This window comes from Scaptodrosophila lebanonensis, unplaced genomic scaffold, assembly GCF_003285725.1.
Source record: "Scaptodrosophila lebanonensis strain 11010-0011.00,11010-0021.00 unplaced genomic scaffold, SlebRS2 tig00001423-arrow-arrow-pilon, whole genome shotgun sequence".
Lineage (NCBI taxonomy): Eukaryota > Metazoa > Arthropoda > Insecta > Diptera > Drosophilidae > Scaptodrosophila > Scaptodrosophila lebanonensis.
The window spans coordinates 731,664-757,435 of NW_022060748.1; positions in this window are offsets into that span (position 1 = coordinate 731,664).

Genomic DNA, 25,772 nt, shown 5'->3' on the forward strand with positions numbered 1-25,772 from the left:
TTCTGGGAGAATTCCTGATGCATCCGCTGCCAGGTTGCCGTCTTTTTTAGGTCTGCCGATCCCGTCTGCTTCCTTGGGGGTTCCAGCGCCATCCTTGACATCGAACATCGAAGTAGTGGGAGTCCTTTTTGGATTCAGTTGTCTTGTAGTAGTTTCCATAATCATGTAGTTGTCAGTCGACCTGGTGATTGGCCAGATGCGACTTATCCCAGTGGTGGGGCTGCCACCTGTCGCCGCCGGGGAGAGGCGTCTTGGGGGGTTTAACTATTGTGCAGTCCAGATAGCGTGGATGGATGTGTTTTTGGGTGGATAGATGACCACGACGTTGAAAGCATGAGTTTAGGAGAGTTTTTCGAGAGGAGAAAAATCTAGGTCATGCTCTCGCCATGAGTGGGGCTCGAACCCACGACCTCTTGTTTGGTGTGCGCATGCGCTATCCACTACGCCACCGAGGCCCCTGGCATATATTTATTTTATATATTTATTTTTAGTGTGTGGCTTATTTATTTATTTATTTTTAAATTTATTTTGTTTGCTATTTATGTAATATATGTACATAAATATATATTGTGGTGCCACGGTTGTATGAATATAATGTTGGTGAATATATTCGTTCACGGTGTCATATACGTATACTTAGTATTGTTTTTTTAACGCGCTTTTATTAGCTTCACCTGTATGTATGCATGCATGTATGTAACGGAATATTTCAGCATAATTTTTATGAATGTTACATTTATGAAACAAATGAATGCTATGTGAATACATAAGTGTTATAATAATAAATTCATATATTTTTTAATAAAGCTATCCTGCACAATCTTTCATGGATTACCTGAAAAACGTTCAATGTCTTTTGGGGACTCATACCTCCCAGAAATTACCTGCTGATGATAGCCCAGCAAATAAACTGCCAACTCATCCTTTTTCATCGTTGACCTGCAGGTGATCCCAAATTATCTAAAGAACACAAAAAAAGGGCCAGCTCACAAAAGGGCAAAAATAGGTCGACTAGCTGTCCAAGAAATTTGTCTCAATTAGTTGAATTTTGCATTAACTTCTGTGCGGTTGTGAATGTGGTGCGATTTAATTTAAAACGGGGATACTTAATTTTGTGAGTACCGAGAAAGGAGTGTATTTTATTTTTGGGAATTTCCCCCCCCTTCCCCCGCTACAGACTTTCGTCAATACTGTCCACATTTCAAAAGCTACATAAGCCAAACTTTGCACACGCAATCTATATACAGTTATCTACTTTGTTTAAATTTGATCCAATTCGGTCAATTCTAAGAAAAGTTATTGGCGAAACAAATTCTCTCCAGTGCAACCCCCCAAACAGCAGCAACAAGTTCGCTCTTCTTCTTCCTCTTTTTGCTGCTATGGGCTCATATAACTCAGTGACGGAAGTTTACCTGGGTACAGGGTATTACACTGTCGGCTTGCTCTCTTGTTTCTATATATATTTCTCTTAAAACAGTCTTTAATAAGACTTTTATTTTGTCTTTAACATGTTTTTGTTTCCAAAAGTCTGCCTTAAGCATCAGTAGTCCTGTATGTACATACGTGTGTAAGTAACGGAATCGTTCAGAGTAATTTTTACCAATTTCCAGAAGTCTGATCAGCTTGAAAATTTGCACAGGGGTCAAGGATGGTAATGATAATACAATTATTATTAATTGCATGATCATTTTAGACAATATTTTGTTTTTATTTTGAGCATTATTATTTTTGGCGCGAGCAATTCGCAAATGCTTGGTTGAAGAGTTAGGTGCTATGATATATTTGTTAGACTTTATTTTTACTTCTATTCTACCTTTATTATTATTTTGACCGTTTAATTGTCCATTACTCGTGGAAACAAAAATGAAAAATGAAGACTCAAATGATGAAGAGATTGAGAGAAAAAATAAAAAGCGACTTTATATGAAAAAATATAGAGCCTTACTGTTCAGGCATGAACATATTGCATCGTTGAAGGACTAGTTCAAGTGTCCCACGATTACCTTAATGACCAATGAACATTTCGTTGCTGCCTGCGTTATGTAAACGCGTTCCAAACGCGAAAGCAAATTGTTAAATAAAGAGTTGAAGTGTGAATTGGTAGAGTCAGCTGTGAGTCGAGGCACAGCACGGTTAACCAAGCGACTAAACTAAATTTCCTCTAAAGGTTCTATCAATTGTTACACCAAAACCTTTAAAAACAAACAATAAGTGGTTCAGCTTTTCCAAAGGCAGGCAGATCTCCATAGAGAAATATTAGAAATAATATCTCTAAAAGGAGACCTGTCTAGGATTGAGACGAAAACGACGGAGTTCATTTCAAACAACTCAGCCCTCGTCAAAGGTGGAGTGACACCACCATGGCTTGCATCCAACAATATAGGGAGTCATTAATGAAGGCCGAAGAGATGATTCAGCCCGAAGAGATGATTCAGCCCAACCCTCTGCAAGAGTAAATTCCACACGCTTCAAAAGTACCTGAAGGGGATGTTGAAATTGTACCTGAAGTGCAGTTTAAATTTGCATCTCAAGCCCAGTTAATCAACTGGTTGAGATAGCAGTTTAGCGGGCAGCACCTCAGGCAATACCTTACACAGGTGCACAAATGCCTAGTAGGTAATAACAGGAGGAGCTTCTAGATGCCAAGGAGCGGATGCAAATGGTCAACTGTCCAAAGCACGTTCGACAAGTTGGAAAGCAAATATGAAAGTTTCGCTTATAATATATACGAAATCGATTTGCTAAGAGAAGAAGTTAGCCTTCTTTTCTGTAAAATCGACAGAAAGGCAAATAACATCAAGACACTGAAAAAACTGCTGAACGGATCAGCAGCAAACTATGATTCAGTATGGCAGCTAATTTGAAATCGATATGAAAATAATCGCAAAATATTCGCTGAGTGAATAAAAGGACAGATCGTGCGACAGCACGAGTAGTACAAATCAAAGAACCGACGCGTATTCATTTCAAATGTAAAAGTATCTACACTTACAATCAGGAGATAATAGAGCAGCCCGTTTGCAGCACATGCGGCAACATAGTGCTGAGTATCGAGCCTCATAGTCAGCAGAAGATATAGCAAGCCGTTTGCAGCACATGCGGCAGTATACTACTCAGTATCGAGCCTCACAGTCAGCAGAAGATATAGCAAGCCGTTTGCAGCACATGCGGCAACATACTGCTCAGTATCGAGCCTCACAGTCAGCAGAAGATATAGCAAGCCGTTTGCAGCACATGCGGCAACATACTGCTCAGTATCGAGTCTCACAATCAGCAGAAGATAGGGCAGCCCGTTTGCAGCACATGCGGCAGCATAATATTGATTCTAAAGAATTAGATAGAGCGAGTAAAGCGGCTTTTATACGTGCAATTAACACATTTTGTGATAAATTTCAAAGTAGACTGTAAACAGTATTAAAAATTAAATTAAAAATTGCTTAGTTGTTTGTAACCGCTGCAAAACTCATTTAAATTCGAAGAAAAAGACTGCACCATTGTTTGCACAAGATGTTTTTGAAGTTACTGAAAATCTTCCTAACATGTTTCCAAGAAACTCCAATAATGCTGGTATTGTCGTAGTTACTGAGCGTCTTGAAAATATTAATGTAACGCGACAGTTTTCGATATCTAGTTAGTAGTAAACAATCCTCTGTACACAGATGTTAGTATCAATAATAACATTGAGATACATGAAGAAGATATAATAAGAGTAGAAGTGTCGTTACAGAATGCAGTTGAAGTCAATGAAGAATCAACAGAGAATACTAGTGCTTACATGAGAATTATCGACTCATCAAGAATTTTACGTGCCTCATGGCATCATTAGCGATAATATATTTATATCAGGATTTGCAGGTGTACAATGTTGTGCTATGATATTGGCAAACATTGTAAGAGCTTGAATTCTTCCGCCACAATGTTGGTCAACAAATATTCTTAATTTGAATGTGATTAATCAGATCTACGGTTAATCAGATCTACAGTAATATCAGATTTCAAACGGAAATAAGTATCTTGGCTTATCCTGTACAAAATGATGAATACTTGCTCGTACGGAATTTTAACGTTATTAAAGATGACCTTATTATATTCAACAAACGACTTCAAATAAATTTTGATGATGAACCAAGCCTATTCGGAAGCTTAAATGACCAAGTAAATGAATCAAATTTTGGACTTACACTTCGACAAGCTTTTTTTTGTAGAACTTTTTATAAATTATAATGCTGGAGTACTGACAAGGGCGTTGGCAGCTGATATAAGAAGGAAAATCATTCGGAGTGATGCATTATGAGAAAAAATATTACTTCTCTGATTCTCATTCGTGCTGTCCAAAAGGTGCAAAAACAAAGGACAACGGAACAGCTTGTATTATCGAATGCGATCATTTAGACGAATTTGTGAGAGTTTGCAAATGAACAACCAGTAACAAAAATGTTCAATTCACAATTGACTACGTTGATATTGAAGTTTTTGATATACCCGATTCTGTAGAGTCAGAAAATCAAACACAACACATTACTAAAAGAGTATTAACTCCAAGAATTCCTGCCCCACAACAACCAATAAGGCAAACAATCCCACTGCACACATCAGTGATGGCATCCATTAATGTGATGCAACCTAATGTAGAAGATGAATTGCTGGTTTCACGGAATCTTAATGAAATTACCAAAAAACAACTGATAATGTTGTAAATGTAGCTCTTGAACTGAAAGCAGAGGAATTTGCCTGGTATTTTTTATGTCCATACGGAAAAAATGGACTTAAAGAACCAAGGCCATAACATCATTAGATTATTTTCAGTACAGAATTTTGGGAAGCGACACTAGATTTCAACGTAACGATTACCTCTTTTATACTTTATCGTTCTTTGAATATTATCGCGTAAAATGTACTATATCAGCATGTAGAAAAAAAAATTTCTAATCAAGATGGAGTAGTCGAAGATATTCATCTTTACGTGAAAAATTTGGGAGGATCGGCATCTTATTGGAGATCAGCTTTGAATGAGCTTCTAGCCCAAGCTAGATGTTTGGGACCTCCAACATATTTTGTAACTCAAATGATCTCAATTGGTTTGATCTACGAAAGGCTTTACTAATAGCTGCTAGAGACGCAAAATCAATAGATTAGGCCAGTAATATGAAGCCGACATTTTTGGTTAGAGTTAATGCGTTATTAATATATATAAACAACAAAATCGAAATTTTTGGAGGGAGAGTATAAGATTACTGGTGGCGCATTGAATTCCAACGTCGTTGTAATTTGTAATTTTGATAGAAACTCATCCAGAGTTTGATACAGAGCAAGGAGAACATCTTCTTGATCTCCTTGATCTGTTCCTGTAAAATGCCTACAGCAGAAGAAGATCCAGACTTCACGATCTTGTCAAAAAATGTCAAATTCATCGACATACAGAAACGTGTAAGAAAAATAGTAATTCTGTAATTTAACTTTCCACGGCCAGAATGTAATGAGACTCAGATAGTTTCTCATTCCTCAGATGACTTTATTGGTAATGGAGGAAGAAATAAATAATTATCATCCAGATTTATTCAGACTGTGGACAGGTAACATGGACATCCAGCCATGCGGCTCAAATGAAGCGATAGCGAATTACATTGCAAAGTACTTGTCAAAAGGAGAACCTGAAGGAGTAGATATTGAAATAGCACAAGCAATTCAACAAATACAACGTGAAGAATCAGATATTTCACGAAAGCTATTTCGGATTTGTATGGAAATTCTTCATGGACAAGTAACACCTGCTGAATGTGCGTATCTCTTATGTCATATCCCGTTACTTGATAGTTCGCGAAGTTGTGTTTTCCTTAACACTAGATAGCCAGAACAGCGTTATTTGACAGAACGGGCCACGCTACTGGTTATTGTAGTAATATCTTCGAAAGGTATGAAAAATGTCCTTTGGATCATTCTGATTATGATTTTTCTCATATAAGTCTTACATAATTTGCAATGTTATATGAACCTTTCTATAATAAGAAAGCAAAGGAAACAGACGAAAGTGTTGACAAAAAATATGCATACGAAGTTCAGTCAAACGTACGTCGTCAACTTATTACGCTATCAGATAACAGTAAAATGGCTGTAAGGAATAATCCTGGAGTTGTAAGAGTGCCATATTTTCTAGCTACATCTGATCCAGAAAACTTTTTCTACAGCTTTCTAGTACAATATATGTCTTATCGATCGGAAACTGAATTACTCGAAGGATTTGATAAAGCTAAAGATGCTTGCATTTGAAATTTTGGAACAGCCAGCGGCAATAAATCCTCAAGGCGAAGAAGAAGAATTACCAGATACAAATATGAGCAATGATCAGTTCCAAAGGGCACAACAAGCAATGAATATTGACCAATGACTACTCTTTAATTTTATTACAAACAGTATAAAAGACCAACTAAATGGAGACCAAAAACGTGAAAGAATTTTCGCAACTGGTGGAGCAAGCACTGGAAGACCTTTCCTGTTTAATTTATTGAAGAACCAAGTAAACCGGTGTTATGGAAAATCAGCAGTGAAAGTTGGTACCCTCACTGGAGTTGCAGCACGATTAGTCGGTGGATCTACATTACACCGTCTGGTAAAATTACCTGTACAAAAAGATGGAGTCATCGTCAATATGCCAATTCTAACTAGTAACTATTTAAGAGTAATGCGTCAACTATGGGAACACGTAGAATTTCTTTTTATCGATGACATTTCTATGGTCCCTTACAAGATGCTCTGTATGATTGACTCTCGTCTGCGACAATTAAAAAGTTAAAATTCTTTTTTGGAGGGATAAACATTTTATTATTCGGTGATTTAATGCAATTACCTCCAGTACAAGGTCATCAAGTTTTTCAACAACCAGAACATATGAAGCCAGCTACACATTTATGGCGGCTCTTCAAGCTGGTTGAACTAAAACAAAAAATGCGCCAACAAGGAGACACAACAATCATTGATATACTGAACGCCTTGAGGATTGAAGAATTGACATCTCAGCATCTTACAATACTTCTAGAAAAAATTTCTACAGATGCTAACAATGAATTCTCAATTGATAACGCATTAAGAGTCTACACAACGAATGATCAAGTAGCTAAGCATAATGAAAAAGTTCTTCAGTATTTTGAGAAAAAAGGGACAAATATTTTTACAATAAAAGCACAAGATCAACTTATTGATGCTACACGAAATTTAGGTGATAAGAATGTGGACTCTGTTATACCTAATGATATTAACAAGACGGGTGGTCTTCCTAAAGTAGCGAACATTTTCGTGGGAGCTAAAGTAAAGCTAAAATATTTGGCCACGTTTTTGTCGTGATCAAGTATATGATTCAGACGTACCATCAGTCCGTATTGACTTTGGTCAAGATGGTATACATCTAATTAAACCAATATCAATACAGTTTCCAAAAATATAGCTATAGTACCGCTGAAAGACGAATGCTGCCATTAATCCTGAGTTGGAATCCACCTTACACAAGGCTGTACGGTAGATCATGCAGTTATTTATCTGGGATCTCGATTGTTTGCTGCCGGTCAGGCTTATGTAGCTCTGCTTCGCGGAAGATCACTCAATGGTATTCGAATAGAAGAACTTGATTGCTCGAAGCTAACGGAAAAAGTTCCATGTAATAGTGATGCGTTAGATGAATAGTTACGTAAACATGAATAAAATTAATTTAGATTTATTGTCAAACATAAGACATTTATTTATATAATTACTTTTGACATCTTTTTGAGACTAAAAATTAAGAAAATAAATTATAGTTTAAAAAACTAAAAAAAAACCCTTATAAATGGCAAACCGAACTAAAAAGTAGAAAATAATTTTTAATAATAATTTTTTTTGTTTTACAGAAATATTTGTAGAAAATTCCAACAATCAAATACGACTAATTAATTTGGAATAAGATAAAAATTGAATTATTAATAAAACCAGTAAGCCAGGAGCAGCGGCACCGACTCAACTGTTCGGGGACAGCAGAACACTAGAGGTAGAGCAGCGAGCACATGTGGAACAGCGGCAGGCTTCAGCTGATCCGTGGATGCGTGATCTGGGCCCTGACGTGCACAGGCCGTATAGGCGAACCACAGTGGGCGATTCCAGGCCGGACGTCGTCCACATTAGGGATTGGGGCCTGGGGTTCGATGGCGAAGCCAAAAGTATGCCGGTGGCGGACTTCATATTCCGCCTGGAACATTTACAATCATTGAACCAGGTGCCATGTGCGGACGTATTGCGGGATTTCCATTGTTTCGTGAGTGGAAGGGCAAAAGACTGGTACTGGATGCATAAACGTACCGGTGGCGTGCCTGACTGGCCGAATCTCCGATATGGGCTGCAGCAGCAGTCCCAAACTCGAAGGTCCGAGTTTGAGAGAGAGCAGGAGCTGAGGGAGCGGAAGCAGCGACATGGCGAGAGCACGGAGGAGTTTATACAGGCATACTGGTGCTGTGGTCGCGGTTGGTGTGTCCGTTTTCGGATTATGACCTTATTAAGGTAATAAAGACGAATATTAAGGGTCCAGGGTCATATATCCGATGCACATCACCAACCTGCAGAAGCTGCGAGAGAGGTGCCAACACGCCGAGAAGATGCTGGTTATGCGTTGGGCACGGCCCTCGGCCAATACAAAATACGGGTAGCGTACAAAACCAAATCCGCAGTTAGAGCGGGGGAGCGCCACATTGCATTATTGGCAGTGTGAAGGCACTCGTTTGATATAAAGGAACTGAGACATGGCAGCCACTGTACTTGGGCGTAAATTTCTGGAGTGAGTACGGTTTAGCTCCGAGTGTGATACCAGCCGAAGGTGAGGTGCATCACATGTCTGAATTGGAGGAGGAGTGTTTGTCGAAGAGCGTACCAACATAAACACATAAGTTGAAGTCATACCAACAAGAGCAGCTATTCGCCGAGGTCGATGAAATGTTGCGACTCTGGGGGATTGAGCCGAGTAAAATCCCGTGGAGCAACCGGGTGGCCCTAGTTAGGAAGCCAGGCAAAAAAAGGTTATGCATAGATGCCAGAAAGCTAAACAAGTTAACGGTGATGATTTCTTACCCACTGCAAAGTATCGTTTTGGCAGGTCGATTAAAATCCGGAGAGTCGTCCGTATACGGCATTCACAATACCGGGAAGGCCTCTCTACAAACTCAAGACCATGACGTTTGGTTCGTGTAACGCAGCGCAGCGGCTCTCTCGCGTAATGGACAAATCGATTCCCCAGAGGCTTAGAAATGACGTCTTTGTCTACCTGGACGACTGGCTGGGGATATCCAGGACGTTTGCGCAGAACTGCAAGGTATTGTTGGATGTGCGGGCGCCTTACCGGCAGATCTCCTTTAAGTACCTGGGATTCGTCATTGGCGATGCTTTGCGGACTGATCCTGAGAAAGTGGCGGCAATCCGAGGAATTTCTTTGTTCACCATAGCGAAGCAACTCCGCCGATTTTTAAGAACTGCGGGCTGGTATAGGCGATTCATCCGAAATTTCTCGTCCATTTCCGCGCCTTTGACAGATTTCTTGAGAGGAAAAGGAAAATTCCAGTTAACAAGCGAAGCGGTGACGGCAACAGGGAGCACAGCTGAACTACAGCATCACCGAAAAGGAGTGTCTGACTGCGGTGAAAGCAGTGGAGAGATCGAATTGATGCCATTCAAAATATATATAGGTGTTGTTATATAGGTGTTGTAAGCCAACGTAAGCAGACGTGTTTCTTGGTCGCTCCGGAAAATTTCAAAAATAAATCAAATAGTAGATGTTTATTGAACATATTTCGTATACTGTGAAATAAACAGCTAAACAAGTGCAAATCGTTCTGTGTTTTGCTACCTCAAACAAGTGTTTTCTTCTCCATAAACGCAAACTAATTTTGCGAAAAAAAAAACCACTCATAAAACACTAAATAAAACATCAGACTCAAAATACACTAATCAACATGGCACCGCAACCCAACAAACGCGCACGCGAAAACACAAACACAGAGCTTAAGGAGGGCCGTCAATCAGATGCTCTCTCAGCTAAGATCAATCTGCGCTTCGAGGAGCAGGCCAACCTCATCACTTCCAATATGGAAGACGCTGAGCAGCGCATTCTCAACTCGCTGCTGGAGTGTATAGATCGTATGGCTGGGGATATGAAGAAGCTGCATGACACTGTGGATTCGCTTCACAGTAGGGTCAAGAACTTGGAGCATGAGGTTGGCGAGCTCAGCTCGTTGAGGGAGCGGGTTGGTGGGCTGGAGGAGAAACTCGCTCTTCAGCTGAACGCAAATGTGGCGTGCGATGTGAGAGTGCACGGTGTCCCTCATGTTGAGGGGGAAAACGTACGTGCCCACTACAATGCTTTGTGTTTCGCCACCCACGCAACACCACCGCCGAGAATACGGGAAATTTTCCGGGCACGAAAATGTCAGGTTTCCCAGGTAGATTCCGACATAATAATTAAATTTGAAAACATTCACGAGAAAAGCACGTTGGTGAGGGCAGTTGCAGCTTACCGCCGGGAGGATAAAAACCATAATGAATGATAATGAATGTAAAGTGTGCAGTGCGTCTGCTCTTAGCAAAGTGCGTATCCTTTAAATCTTGACGTAGATGTTAACGAACTAAACAATTCATTTGTACAACTACGAGTAGCTGAAGTCCATGTAAATGAGTACCTGAATTCAACATCGTTATTAAACTGTGATACTAGTTTTAGTTTTATGTGTGTACGTCAATGTGATGTCTTAGATTCAGTCCTCAAAGTAAAGTCCATCGCCATTGGCCTAGATGAGATTCATCCCAAATTCTTAAAATTACTGCTCCCTAAAGTCCTAAAATACAAGTATATTACTCACATTTTCAATTCAGTGCTTACAACTTCGTGCTTCCCGTACAAGTGGAAATCAGGAAAAATTATTCCTATTCCGAAAGGAAGCAATGACTTTAGGCCAATATCAATTATACCATTTCTTTCAAAAGCACTTGAACACCTGATGTCGAAACAAATTAGTAATTACATGTTAGAAAATTCACTCTTGAGCGACAAACAATCAGGCTTTAGAAATAAGAGAAGTTGTGTTACATCATTAATTAAAATCACTGACGATATTCGAAAAGAAATGGACAACAGTATGGTAACTTTTTAACGCTCCTTGACTATTCAAAAGCTTTTGACTCCGTAAACCATACCATTCTTTGTACGAAATTAAAAAGACTTTATAATTTCTCTGACTCAGCTGTTAATCTTGTCCAGTCATATCTGTCCTGTTGTCACCAAGCAGTTGTCACATCGCATAATATTTCGTCTCTTTTATTAACAAAGCGTGGAGTCCCTCAGGGGTCTGTCTTCGGGCCACTATTGTTCTCAATTTATGTCAATGTTCTTCCATGTTGTGTGTCTAATTCCGAGCTACACATGTATGCCGATGATGTTCAGATGTATGTTAGTCGTCCGTTATGTAGAATAGATGAATGTATTCGTGTCTGCAATGATGATCTCTACAAAATCAGTAAATGGGCTAGTATTAATGGATTGGAGGTTAACCCTAAAAAATCAAAATGCCTGGTAATATACAAAAAAAAAATTAAACACACTCAATCTTGAGCAAGTGCGCCTTAACAACGAGCCCGTTGAGTATGTAGAGCAGGCAATAAACCTAGGCATAACTATAAATCAAACGTTATCTTGGTACGATCATGTCAATGATGCAGTTGGAAAGCTCTATAGTGCACTAAGGCGACTGTATTTGACCCAGAATTTTCTTCCATTGAAACTAAAGCTCCTTATTGCCAAGACGTGCCTGGTACCCGTTCTATTTTATGGAATAGAAATCTTCGGAAACTGTGATTCAGTAAGTCAAAACAAGATAAAAGTAGCATTTAATAGTATAGCACGGTATATTTTCAATATTAAATGAAGACATTCCATAACGACGTATTCCAATAAAATATGCAATCTGACCCTTGATTCCAGGATTAAACTAAGAACCCTAATCTTCTTGCATAAAATTATTACAAGTAAGGAACCAAGTTATTTGCACGAAAAAATTACTTTCACGACATCAAGAAGAACCAAAAACATAGTTTGCACAAGATTCAAATTAGCAAGTTCAGAAAAGCATTTCTTTATTTTCGCTGTTCGTCTGTGGAATGAGTTACCGCATCAACTAAAAACAATTAGCAGCGAAACGCACTGGTGGAGCAAGCACTGGAAGACCTTTCCTGTTTAATTTATTGAAGAACCAAGTAAACCGGTGTTATGGAAAATCAGCAGTGAAAGTTGGTGCCCTCACTGGAGTTGCAGCACGATTAGTCGGTGGATCTACATTACACCGTCTGGTAAAATTACCTGTACAAAAAGATGGAGTCATCGTCAATATGCCAATTCTAACTAGTAACTATTTAAGAGTAATGCGTCAACTATGGGAACACGTAGAATTTCTTTTTATCGATGACATTTCTATGGTCCCTTACAAGATGCTCTGTATGATTGACTCTCGTCTGCGACAATTAAAAAGTTAAAATTCTTTTTTGGAGGGATAAACATTTTATTATTCGGTGATTTAATGCAATTACCTCCAGTACAAGGTCATCAAGTTTTTCAACAACCAGAACATATGAAGCCAGCTACACATTTATGGCGGCTCTTCAAGCTGGTTGAACTAAAACAAAAAATGCGCCAACAAGGAGACACAACAATCATTGATATACTGAACGCCTTGAGGATTGAAGAATTGACATCTCAGCATCTTACAATACTTCTAGAAAAAATTTCTACAGATGCTAACAATGAATTCTCAATTGATAACGCATTAAGAGTCTACACAACGAATGATCAAGTAGCTAAGCATAATGAAAAAGTTCTTCAGTATTTTGAGAAAAAAGGGACAAATATTTTTACAATAAAAGCACAAGATCAACTTATTGATGCTACACGAAATTTAGGTGATAAGAATGTGGACTCTGTTATACCTAATGATATTAACAAGACGGGTGGTCTTCCTAAAGTAGCGAACATTTTCGTGGGAGCTAAAGTAAAGCTAAAATATTTGGCCACGTTTTTGTCGTGATCAAGTATATGATTCAGACGTACCATCAGTCCGTATTGACTTTGGTCAAGATGGTATACATCTAATTAAACCAATATCAATACAGTTTCCAAAAATATAGCTATAGTACCGCTGAAAGACGAATGCTGCCATTAATCCTGAGTTGGAATCCACCTTACACAAGGCTGTACGGTAGATCATGCAGTTATTTATCTGGGATCTCGATTGTTTGCTGCCGGTCAGGCTTATGTAGCTCTGCTTCGCGGAAGATCACTCAATGGTATTCGAATAGAAGAACTTGATTGCTCGAAGCTAACGGAAAAAGTTCCATGTAATAGTGATGCGTTAGATGAATAGTTACGTAAACATGAATAAAATTAATTTAGATTTATTGTCAAACATAAGACATTTATTTATATAATTACTTTTGACATCTTTTTGAGACTAAAAATTAAGAAAATAAATTATAGTTTAAAAAAACTAAAAAAAAAACCCTTATAAATGGCAAACCGAACTAAAAAGTAGAAAATAATTTTTAATAATAATTTTTTTTGTTTTACAGAAATATTTGTAGAAAATTCCAACAATCAAATACGACTAATTAATTTGGAATAAGATAAAAATTGAATTATTAATAAAACCAGTAAGCCAGGAGCAGCGGCACCGACTCAACTGTTCGGGGACAGCAGAACACTAGAGGTAGAGCAGCGAGCACATGTGGAACAGCGGCAGGCTTCAGCTGATCCGTGGATGCGTGATCTGGGCCCTGACGTGCACAGGCCGTATAGGCGAACCACAGTGGGCGATTCCAGGCCGGACGTCGTCCACATTAGGGATTGGGGCCTGGGGTTCGATGGCGAAGCCAAAAGTATGCCGGTGGCGGACTTCATATTCCGCCTGGAACATTTACAATCATTGAACCAGGTGCCATGTGCGGACGTATTGCGGGATTTCCATTGTTTCGTGAGTGGAAGGGCAAAAGACTGGTACTGGATGCATAAACGTACCGGTGGCGTGCCTGACTGGCCGAATCTCCGATATGGGCTGCAGCAGCAGTCCCAAACTCGAAGGTCCGAGTTTGAGAGAGAGCAGGAGCTGAGGGAGCGGAAGCAGCGACATGGCGAGAGCACGGAGGAGTTTATACAGGCATACTGGTGCTGTGGTCGCGGTTGGTGTGTCCGTTTTCGGATTATGACCTTATTAAGGTAATAAAGACGAATATTAAGGGTCCAGGGTCATATATCCGATGCACATCACCAACCTGCAGAAGCTGCGAGAGAGGTGCCAACACGCCGAGAAGATGCTGGTTATGCGTTGGGCACGGCCCTCGGCCAATACAAAATACGGGTAGCGTACAAAACCAAATCCGCAGTTAGAGCGGGGGAGCGCCACATTGCATTATTGGCAGTGTGAAGGCACTCGTTTGATATAAAGGAACTGAGACATGGCAGCCACTGTACTTGGGCGTAAATTTCTGGAGTGAGTACGGTTTAGCTCCGAGTGTGATACCAGCCGAAGGTGAGGTGCATCACATGTCTGAATTGGAGGAGGAGTGTTTGTCGAAGAGCGTACCAACATAAACACATAAGTTGAAGTCATACCAACAAGAGCAGCTATTCGCCGAGGTCGATGAAATGTTGCGACTCTGGGGGATTGAGCCGAGTAAAATCCCGTGGAGCAACCGGGTGGCCCTAGTTAGGAAGCCAGGCAAAAAAAGGTTATGCATAGATGCCAGAAAGCTAAACAAGTTAACGGTGAAGATTTCTTACCCACTGCAAAGTATCGTTTTGGCAGGTCGATTAAAATCCGGAGAGTCGTCCGTATACGGCATTCACAATACCGGGAAGGCCTCTCTACAAACTCAAGACCATGACGTTTGGTTCGTGTAACGCAGCGCAGCGGCTCTCTCGCGTAATGGACAAATCGATTCCCCAGAGGCTTAGAAATGACGTCTTTGTCTACCTGGACGACTGGCTGGGGATATCCAGGACGTTTGCGCAGAACTGCAAGGTATTGTTGGATGTGCGGGCGCCTTACCGGCAGATCTCCTTTAAGTACCTGGGATTCGTCATTGGCGATGCTTTGCGGACTGATCCTGAGAAAGTGGCGGCAATCCGAGGAATTTCTTTGTTCACCATAGCGAAGCAACTCCGCCGATTTTTAAGAACTGCGGGCTGGTATAGGCGATTCATCCGAAATTTCTCGTCCATTTCCGCGCCTTTGACAGATTTCTTGAGAGGAAAAGGAAAATTCCAGTTAACAAGCGAAGCGGTGACGGCAACAGGGAGCACAGCTGAACTACAGCATCACCGAAAAGGAGTGTCTGACTGCGGTGAAAGCAGTGGAGAGATCGAATTGATGCCATTCAAAATATATATAGGTGTTGTTATATAGGTGTTGTAAGCCAACGTAAGCAGACGTGTTTCTTGGTCGCTCCGGAAAATTTCAAAAATAAATCAAATAGTAGATGTTTATTGAACATATTTCGTATACTGTGAAATAAACAGCTAAACAAGTGCAAATCGTTCTGTGTTTTGCTACCTCAAACAAGTGTTTTCTTCTCCATAAACGCAAACTAATTTTGCGAAAAAAAAAACCACTCATAAAACACTAAATAAAACATCAGACTCAAAATACACTAATCAACATGGCACCGCAGCCCAACAAACGCGCACGCGAAAACACAAACACAGAGCTTAAGGAGGGCCGTCAATCAGATGCTCTCTCAGCTAAGATCAATCTGCGCTTCGAGGAGCAGGCCAACCTCATCACTTCCAATATGGAAGACGCTGAGCAGCGCATTCTCAACTCGCTGCTGGAGTGTATAGATCGTATGGCTGGGGATATGAAGAAGCTGCATGACACTGTGGATTCGCTTCACAGTAGGGTCAAGAACTTGGAGCATGAGGTTGGCGAGCTCAGCTCGTTGAGGGAGCGGGTTGGTGGGCTGGAGGAGAAACTCGCTCTTCAGCTGAACGCAAATGTGGCGTGCGATGTGAGAGTGCACGGTGTCCCTCATGTTGAGGGGGAAAACGTACGTGCCCACTACAATGCTTTGTGTTTCGCCACCCACGCAACACCACCGCCGAGAATACGGGAAATTTTCCGGGCACGAAAATGTCAGGTTTCCCAGGTAGATTCCGACATAATAATTAAATTTGAAAACATTCACGAGAAAAGCACGTTGGTGAGGGCAGTTGCAGCTTACCGCCGGGAGGATAAAAACCATAATGAATGATAATGAATGTAAAGTGTGCAGTGCGTCTGCTCTTAGCAAAGTGCGTATCCTTTAAATCTTGACGTAGATGTTAACGAACTAAACAATTCATTTGTACAACTACGAGTAGCTGAAGTCCATGTAAATGAGTACCTGAATTCAACATCGTTATTAAACTGTGATACTAGTTTTAGTTTTATGTGTGTACGTCAATGTGATGTCTTAGATTCAGTCCTCAAAGTAAAGTCCAACGCCATTGGCCTAGATGAGATTCATCCCAAATTCTTAAAATTACTGCCCCCTAAAGTCCTAAAATACAAGTACATTACTCACATTTTCAATTCAGTGCTTACAACTTCGTGCTTCCCGTACAAGTGGAAATCAGGAAAAATTATTCCTATTCCGAAAGGAAGCAATGACTTTAGGCCAATATCAATTATACCATTTCTTTCAAAAGCACTTGAACACCTGATGTCGAAACAAATTAGTAATTACATGTTAGAAAATTCACTCTTGAGCGACAAACAATCAGGCTTTAGAAATAAGAGAAGTTGTGTTACATCATTAATTAAAATCACTGACGATATTCGAAAAGAAATGGACAACAGTATGGTAACTTTTTAACGCTCCTTGACTATTCAAAAGCTTTTGACTCCGTAAACCATACCATTCTTTGTACGAAATTAAAAAGACTTTATAATTTCTCTGACTCAGCTGTTAATCTTGTCCAGTCATATCTGTCCTGTTGTCACCAAGCAGTTGTCACATCGCATAATATTTCGTCTCTTTTATTAACAAAGCGTGGAGTCCCTCAGGGGTCTGTCTTCGGGCCACTATTGTTCTCAATTTATGTCAATGTTCTTCCATGTTGTGTGTCTAATTCCGAGCTACACATGTATGCCGATGATGTTCAGATGTATGTTAGTCGTCCGTTATGTAGAATAGATGAATGTATTCGTGTCTGCAATGATGATCTCTACAAAATCAGTAAATGGGCTAGTATTAATGGATTGGAGGTTAACCCTAAAAAATCAAAATGCCTGGTAATATACAAAAAAAAATTAAACACTTTCAATCTTGAGCAAGTGCGCCTTAACAACGAGCCCGTTGAGTATGTAGAGCAGGCAATAAACCTAGGCATAACTATAAATCAAACGTTATCTTGGTACGATCATGTCAATGAGGCAGTTGGAAAGCTCTATAGTGCACTAAGGCGACTGTATTTGACCCAGAATTTTCTTCCATTGAAACTAAAGCTCCTTATTGCCAAGACGTGCCTGGTACCCGTTCTATTTTATGGAATAGAAATCTTCGGAAACTGTGATTCAGTAAGTCAAAACAAGATAAAAGTAGCATTTAATAGTATAGCACGGTATATTTTCAATATTAAATGAAGACATTCCATAACGACGTATTCCAATAAAATATGCAATCTGACCCTTGATTCCAGGATTAAACTAAGAACCCTAATCTTCTTGCATAAAATTATTACAAGTAAGGAACCAAGTTATTTGCACGAAAAAATTACTTTCACGACATCAAGAAGAACCAAAAACATAGTTTGCACAAGATTCAAATTAGCAAGTTCAGAAAAGCATTTCTTTATTTTCGCTGTTCGTCTGTGGAATGAGTTACCGCATCAACTAAAAACAATTAGCAGCGAAACGCACTTTAGGGTTAAGATTCAAGCACACTTAGAAAACATTATCTAAATTAACGTTACCTTAAACTTAATACTAACAACACACTTAGTTTAGTAGGCAAAATAGATTAAGTATATAACTGGTAATACAAACCAAAAAATATATATAATAATTATAAAGATTAATAAAAATGTTGAATGTTAAAAATAAAACTAATAATAAGAAAAAACCCTAATAATAATAAGCTCAATATAATTAAATTTGTAATGACTAGCGTAATAATTTAAAAGTAATTCAATACTTGTAACGCTAGTATAAGGGTTATAAATAAATAAATAAATTGTCACGGACCACGCCAGCCTGTGATGGCTGATGTCCTTAAAGGAGCTGGACGGCAGGTTAGCGCGATAGTCGTTGGCGGCGTTGCAGCAGTGTTGTCCGAGAGCGAGAGGAATTGTCCTGGAAGCTCTGGGTACCGCGTTCTGTGTCCGCAGCACTTATACAGCAGGCCCATGAGGGCGACGTCGCGATGCATGGTGGTATGCCGAGGACGGTGGAGCGTCTCAAGCAGTTTTTTTTCTGGCCCGGGATGGTGGCCCAGCTAAGGAAATACAAGGCCAGTTGTGACGTTTTCAAGGCCACCAAGCATAATACGCAGGTCACAAGGCCCAGGATGGGTGCCGAAGTAATATCCTTCCGGCCCATGCAGAAGTTGTGTTTGGATTTTCTGGGACTCGAGGTCAAAAAGGGGGAACACCACCATCCTGGCAGTGCTGGACCATATGTCAAATTCAGTTTGGCTGCGAGCGAAGCCGAGAGCGACCTAAGCTGCTCGAGCAGGTTTTCGCAGTATTTGGTGTCCCAGAAACCGTCCACACGGACAACGGGAAACAGTTTGTGTCAGGGGAATTTGATTAATTTCTGCGGAGCTTAAACATTACGCACACGCGGACGGCCAATTATTCCCCGCAGGCGAATGCAGCAGAGCGAGTGAATCAGCCGGTGCTTGCAGCGATTAGGACGTATGTGCCAGGAGACCACACCATGTGGGACGAGAAGCTGGCGCAAGTGCGGAATGCGCTATCCACCACGGAATTGGGACGTCACCATATTTCCCGATGTTCGGCCAACATATGTTTACAAGCGACAGGGACTATAAGCTGGGAGCGCTGGAGGATGGCGAAATGCGCATAATGCCTCGCGAAGACCAGCACCAAGTGGCACGGGAACAGATCCGACGCAATATGCTCCTGTGCTATTAAAAACCAGAACAACAGGGCAAGGGATGTGAGATACGTACCAGGCCGATTCAAAGACAATGTAAACGCCAAGCTGTGCCCCAGGTACGTGAAATGCCGTTTTCGGAGCAACGTTGGGAACAGCTTGTATGAACTAGAAGACGTGTACGGGCGGCGACTGCGAATTTTCTATGCCAAAGACAATACCAATAGCCGAGTCCCGACTATATCCATTGGTACAGCATGAGACGGTAGCCTACGTTGGGCAGAAGGAGCGTTTTCGTGCCCGCATAGTTTGCACTCCAGTTTTCTCCTGTTGGCACACAAAAAAACGGGAGTGTTATGTGCGGTGCGGTAGCTTGAGGAAAGGAAGGGCAGCCTCAAGCAGAACAGCTGACGGCAATCGATGACCCTGTACAGTACTCGTGCGTGACAGAGTTGCGAAGTAGGCATAGGCATAAAAGGGAACATTATTGGTTCCTTGATAATGGCAAACGATAACCTCGGTCAAGGGCAATAGATATTCAGTTTGGCTGAATATATATATATATATATATATATATATATATATATATATATATATATATATATATATATATATATATATATATATATATATATATATATATATATATATATATATATATATGCCTTGTATATATATATATATATATATATATATAGAAAACTGGAGTGCAAACTATGCGGGCAAGCTGTTCCCAACGTTGCTCCCGCGCTAACCTGCCGTCCAGCTCCTTTAAGGACATCAGCCATCACAGGCTGGCGTGGTCCGTGACAATTTATTTATTTATTTATAACCCTTATACTAGCGTTACAAGTATTGAATTACTTTTAAATTATTACGCTAGTCATTACAAATTTAATTATATTGAGCTTATTATTATTAGGGTTTTTTCTTATTATTAGTTTTATTTTTAACATTCAACATTTTTATTAATCTTTATAATTATTATATATATTTTTTGGTTTGTATTACCAGTTATATACTTAATCTATTTTGCCTACTAAACTAAGTGTGTTGTTAGTATTAAGTTTAAGGTAACGTTAATTTAGATAATGTTTTCTAAGTGTGCTTGAATCTTAACCCTAAAGTGCGTTTCGCTGCTAATTGTTTTTAGTTGATGCGGTAACTCATTCCACAGACGAACAGCGAAAATAAAGAAATGCTTTTCTGAACTTGCTAATTTGAATCTTGTGCAAACTATGTTTTTGGTTCTTCTTGATGTCGTGAAAGTAATTTTTTCGTGCAAATAACTTGGTTCCTTACTTGTAATAATTTTATGCAAGAAGATTAGGGTTCTTAGTTTAATCCTGGAATCAAGGGTCAGATTGCATATTTTATTGGAATACGTCGTTATGGAATGTCTTCATTTAATATTGAAAATATACCGTGCTATACTATTAAATGCTACTTTTATCTTGTTTTGACTTACTGAATCACAGTTTCCGAAGATTTCTATTCCATAAAATAGAACGGGTACCAGGCACGTCTTGGCAATAAGGAGCTTTAGTTTCAATGGAAGAAAATTCTGGGTCAAATACAGTCGCCTTAGTGCACTATAGAGCTTTCCAACTGCCTCATTGACATGATCGTACCAAGATAACGTTTGATTTATAGTTATGCCTAGGTTTATTGCCTGCTCTACATACTCAACGGGCTCGTTGTTAAGGCGCACTTGCTCAAGATTGAAAGTGTTTAATTTTTTTTTGTATATTACCACGCATTTTGATTTTTTAGGGTTAACCTCCAATCCATTAATACTAGCCCATTTACTGATTTTGTAGAGATCATCATTGCAGACACGAATACATTCATCTATTCTACATAACGGACGACTAACATACATCTGAACATCATCGGCATACATGTGTAGCTCGGAATTAGACACACAACATGGAAGAACATTGACATAAATTGAGAACAATAGTGGCCCGAAGACAGACCCCTGAGGGACTCCACGCTTTGTTAATAAAAGAGACGAAATATTATGCGATGTGACAACTGCTTGGTGACAACAGGACAGATATGACTGGACAAGATTAACAGCTGAGTCAGAGAAATTATAAAGTCTTTTTAATTTCGTACAAAGAATGGTATGGTTTACGGAGTCAAAAGCTTTTGAATAGTCAAGGAGCGTTAAAAAGTTACCATACTGTTGTCCATTTCTTTTCGAATATCGTCAGTGATTTTAATTAATGATGTAACACAACTTCTCTTATTTCTAAAGCCTGATTGTTTGTCGCTCAAGAGTGAATTTTCTAACATGTAATTACTAATTTGTTTCGACATCAGGTGTTCAAGTGCTTTTGAAAGAAATGGTATAATTGATATTGGCCTAAAGTCATTGCTTCCTTTCGGAATAGGAATAATTTTTCCTGATTTCCACTTGTACGGGAAGCACGAAGTTGTAAGCACTGAATTGAAAATGTGAGTAATATACTTGTATTTTAGGACTTTAGGGAGCAGTAATTTTAAGAATTTGGGATGAATCTCATCTATCATCATCACACTTTACATTCATTATCATTCATTATGGTTTTTATCCTCCCGGCGGTAAGCTGCAACTGCCCTCACCAACGTGCTTTTCTCGTGAATGTTTTCAAATTTAATTATTATGTCGGAATCTACCTGGGAAACCTGACATTTTCGTGCCCGGAAAATTTCCCGTATTCTCGGCGGTGGTGTTGCGTGGGTGGCGAAACACAAAGCATTGTAGTGGGCACGTACGTTTTCCCCCTCAACATGAGGGACACCGTGCACTCTCACATCGCACGCCACATTTGCGTTCAGCTGAAGAGCGAGTTTCTCCTCCAGCCCACCAACCCGCTCCCTCAACGAGCTGAGCTCGCCAACCTCATGCTCCAAGTTCTTGACCCTACTGTGAAGCGAATCCACAGTGTCATGCAGCTCCTTCATATCCCCAGCCATACGATCTATACACTCCAGCAGCGAGTTGAGAATGCGCTGCTCAGCGTCTTCCATATTGGAAGTGATGAGGTTGGCCTGCTCCTCGAAGCGCAGATTGATCTTAGCTGAGAGAGCATCTGATTGACGGCCCTCCTTAAGCTCTGTGTTTGTGTTTTCGCGTGCGCGTTTGTTGGGTTGCGGTGCCATGTTGATTAGTGTATTTTGAGTCTGATGTTTTATTTAGTGTTTTATGAGTGGTTTTTTTTCGCAAAATTAGTTTGCGTTTATGGAGAAGAAAACACTTGTTTGAGGTAGCAAAACACAGAACGATTTGCACTTGTTTAGCTGTTTATTTCACAGTATACGAAATATGTTCAATAAACATCTACTATTTGATTTATTTTTGAAATTTTCCGGAGCGACCAAGAAACACGTCTGCTTACGTTGGCTTACAACACCTATATAACAACACCTATATATATTTTGAATGGCATCAATTCGATCTCTCCACTGCTTTCACCGCAGTCAGACACTCCTTTTCGGTGATGCTGTAGTTCAGCTGTGCTCCCCGTTGCCGTCACCGCTTCGCTTGTTAACTGGAATTTTCCTTTTCCTCTCAAGAAATCTGTCAAAGGCGCGGAAATGGACGAGAAATTTCGGATGAATCGCCTATACCAGCCCGCAGTTCTTAAAAAACGGCGGAGTTGCTTCGCTATGGTGAACAAAGAAATTCCTCGGATTGCCGCCACTTTCTCAGGATCAGTCCGCAAAGCATCGCCAATGACGAATCCCAGGTACTTAAAGGAGATCTGCCGGTAAGGCGCCCGCACATCCAACAATACCTTGCAGTTCTGCGCAAACGTCCTGGATATCCCCAGCCAGTCGTCCAGGTAGACAAAGACGTCATTTCTAAGCCTCTGGGGAATCGATTTGTCCATTACGCGAGAGAGCCGCTGCGCTGCGTTACACGAACCAAACGTCATGGTCTTGAGTTTGTAGAGAGGCCTTCCCGGTATTGTGAATGCCGTATACGGACGACTCTCCGGATTTTAATCGACCTGCCAAAACGATACTTTGCAGTGGGTAAGAAATCTTCACCGTTAACTTGTTTAGCTTTCTGGCATCTATGTATAAACTTTTTTTGCCTGGCTTCCTAACTAGGGCCACCCGGTTGCTCCACGGGATTTTACTCGGCTCAATCCCCCAGAGTCGCAACATTTCATCGACCTCGGCGAATAGCTGCTCTTGTTGGTATGACTTCAACTTATGTGTTTATGTTGGTACGCTCTTCGACAAACACTCCTCCTCCAATTCAGACATGTGATGCACCTCACCTTCGGCTGGTATCACACTCGGAGCTAAACCGAACTCACTCCAGAAATTTACGCCCAAGTACAGTGGCTGCCATGTCTCTCATGGTTCCCCGACGCCCCGGTATCCAACAGACCCTCTGCCCTCAATCGATACTGTAGCATATGGACGATTGTCGGTACGCCCGGCAGATCTCAACGCTGCACACCGCTTGCCGTTTCTGCCTGCGTTCACGGTGTTTCCTACGTGCTTGCAGGGATACCCTCGACGGTCTCGTGCCTTCGAGTTGCTGACACCCCCCCAAAGATGCGGCTAATCTTTTGTACAACTTAAGCGCATTGCGTTTCAGAACGTTTACTGTTGAGCCTATAACGGATGTTTGGTTTTTGACAATTGCATTTTTTTTAACTGGTGCTGGTCTTCGCGAGGCATTATGCGCATTTCGCCATCCTCCAGCGCTCCCAGCTTATAGTCCCTGTCGCTTGTAAACATATGTTGGCCGAACATCGGGAAATATGGTGACGTCCCAATTCCGTGGTGGATAGCGCATTCCGCACTTGCGCCAGCTTCTCGTCCCACATGGTGTGGTCTCCTGGCACATACGTCCTAATCGCTGCAAGCACCGGCTGATTCACTCGCTCTGCTGCATTCGCCTGCGGGGAATAATTGGCCGTCCGCGTGTGCGTAATGTTTAAGCTCCGCAGAAATTAATCAAATTCCCCTGACACAAACTGTTTCCCGTTGTCCGTGTGGACGGTTTCTGGGACACCAAATACTGCGAAAACCTGCTCGAGCAGCTTAGGTCGCTCTCGGCTTCGCTCGCAGCCAAACTGAATTTGACATATGGTCCAGCACTGCCAGGATGGTGGTGTTCCCCCTTTTTGACCTCGAGTCCCAGAAAATCCAAACACAACTTCTGCATGGGCCGGAAGGATATTACTTCGGCACCCATCCTGGGCCTTGTGACCTGCGTATTATGCTTGGTGGCCTTGAAAACGTCACAACTGGCCTTGTATTTCCTTAGCTGGGCCACCATCCCGGGCCAGAAAAAAAACTGCTTGAGACGCTCCACCGTCCTCGGCATACCACCATGCATCGCGACGTCGCCCTCATGGGCCTGCTGTATAAGTGCTGCGGACACAGAACGCGGTACCCAGAGCTTCCAGGACAATTCCTCTCGCTCTCGGACAACACTGCTGCAACGCCGCCAACGACTATCGCGCTAACCTGCCGTCCAGCTCCTTTAAGGACATCAGCCATCACAGGCTGGCGTGGTCCGTGACAATTTATTTATTTATTTATAACCCTTATACTAGCGTTACAAGTATTGAATTACTTTTAAATTATTACGCTAGTCATTACAAATTTAATTATATTGAGCTTATTATTATTAGGGTTTTTTCTTATTATTAGTTTTATTTTTAACATTCAACATTTTTATTAATCTTTATAATTATTATATATATTTTTTGGTTTGTATTACCAGTTATATACTTAATCTATTTTGCCTACTAAGTGTGTTGTTAGTATTAAGCTTAAGGTAACGTTAATTTAGATAATGTTTTCTAAGTGTGCTTGAATCTTAACCCTAAAGTGCGTTTCGCTGCTAATTGTTTTTAGTTGATGCGGTAACTCATTCCACAGACGAACAGCGAAAATAAAGAAATGCTTTTCTGAACTTGCTAATTTGAATCTTGTGCAAACTATGTTTTTGGTTCTTCTTGATGTCGTGAAAGTAATTTTTTCGTGCAAATAACTTGGTTCCTTACTTGTAATAATTTTATGCAAGAAGATTAGGGTTCTTAGTTTAATCCTGGAATCAAGGGTCAGATTGCATATTTTATTGGAATACGTCGTTATGGAATGTCTTCATTTAATATTGAAAATATACCGTGCTATACTATTAAATGCTACTTTTATCTTGTTTTGACTTACTGAATCACAGTTTCCGAAGATTTCTATTCCATAAAATAGAACGGGTACCAGGCACGTCTTGGCAATAAGGAGCTTTAGTTTCAATGGAAGAAAATTCTGGGTCAAATACAGTCGCCTTAGTGCACTATAGAGCTTTCCAACTGCCTCATTGACATGATCGTACCAAGATAACGTTTGATTTATAGTTATGCCTAGGTTTATTGCCTGCTCTACATACTCAACGGGCTCGTTGTTAAGGCGCACTTGCTCAAGATTGAGTGTGTTTAATTTTTTTTTGTATATTACCACGCATTTTGATTTTTTAGGGTTAACCTCCAATCCATTAATACTAGCCCATTTACTGATTTTGTAGAGATCATCATTGCAGACACGAATACATTCATCTATTCTACATAACGGACGACTAACATACATCTGAACATCATCGGCATACATGTGTAG